A 1,220-nucleotide genomic window follows, 5' to 3' on the forward strand; every position below is an offset into this window, starting at 1 on the left:
GGTAGTATATGTGGCGGTGGTGATAGTATAGGTGGTGGTGGTGGTGGTGGTGACGACGATGGCAAAGACAATAAAGGTTGGGGGTAGGAAGAGGAAATAAATTGCAACGGTGGTGATACTGCTATAGAGAAGACGGTAATGCAGGATTTGAGGCCTATTTGGCTGCTGCTTCTAACTGGTCAGGAAACGTGTCAATGCTTTTTTTGTTTTTGTTTTTTGTTTTTTTTTTGCTGTTGTTGTTTGACCACATGATAGTTGTTGACGTTGTTCTTGTTGTTGTCTAAAAAGACATGTGATCAAAAAACCTCTCCGGCCGTGACCATCCCAGCATGATATACTCCCTTATTGAGTATGATTTGATTTGAGGTCGATTTGGCTACGGCTTCTAATATTGATATGACAACGACGAAAGTTGCTGATGACGGCATCAATAAAAGTAGTAGTAGTAGTAGTAGTAGTAGTAGTAGTAGTAGTAGTAGTAGTGGTAGTAGTGGTAGTAGTAGTAGCAGTGGTAGTAGTAGTAGTAGTAGTAGTAGTAGTAGTGGTAGTAGTAGTAGTAGTAGAAGTAGTGATGGCGGTGGTGGCGGTGGTGTTTGATGTCGTTCAGCCCTTGGTCAACCCGATGATTAAGCATACCTGCGACCCGACTGTCTTAAGGCGTCCCATCCACGACCACCAAGTCGTTTGAATGTCGAGAAAAACCATTGTCCGGTCATTCTTCCATTCCGCCTCCAGACAGGTAGAGCTTAATTCGAATAAGAGTCCGGTATTGTTTCTAGCATGTTGCTGGACCGTTTGGAGGCCGCTCACCACCACCACCACCATCACTATCAACGCACTTCCTACGCTATAATTGTTGTTGTAGTTGGTGTTGTTGTATTCAGGAAAACCAAAAGACAAAGACGTTGCTTTCGGCACGGTCGTTGTGAAACAGCAGTAGTAGTAGTAGTAGTAGTAGTAGTAGTAGTAGTAGTAGTAGTAGTAGTAGTAGTAGTAGTAGTAGTAGTAGTGGTAGTAGTAGTGGTAGTAGTAGTAGTGGTAGTAGTAGTAGTAGTAGTAGTAGTAGTAGTAGTGGTAGTGGTAGTAATTAGTAGTGGTGGTGGTGGTGGCGGTTTTTGTGGTAGGATGATGAGCTGTGGTGGGAGGAGGGGTGACATGCGTGTAAACAAAGCGCTAGGTGGAAGTTGTGGTAGTAGTGGAGGCGGCGGCGGCGGTGGTGG

General features: G+C 44.6%; 1 protein-coding gene across 1 annotated transcript in view; it reads left to right on the forward strand.

The window, feature by feature from the left end:
- LOC106878613 (uncharacterized) overlaps positions 1–1,220 on the forward strand; it is a 79,712-nt gene that overhangs the window by 13,303 nt on the left and 65,189 nt on the right. The gene's annotated exons all lie outside the window — the stretch shown is intronic.

Source organism: Octopus bimaculoides, chromosome 20 (genome assembly GCF_001194135.2).
Source record: "Octopus bimaculoides isolate UCB-OBI-ISO-001 chromosome 20, ASM119413v2, whole genome shotgun sequence".
NCBI lineage: Eukaryota > Metazoa > Mollusca > Cephalopoda > Octopoda > Octopodidae > Octopus > Octopus bimaculoides.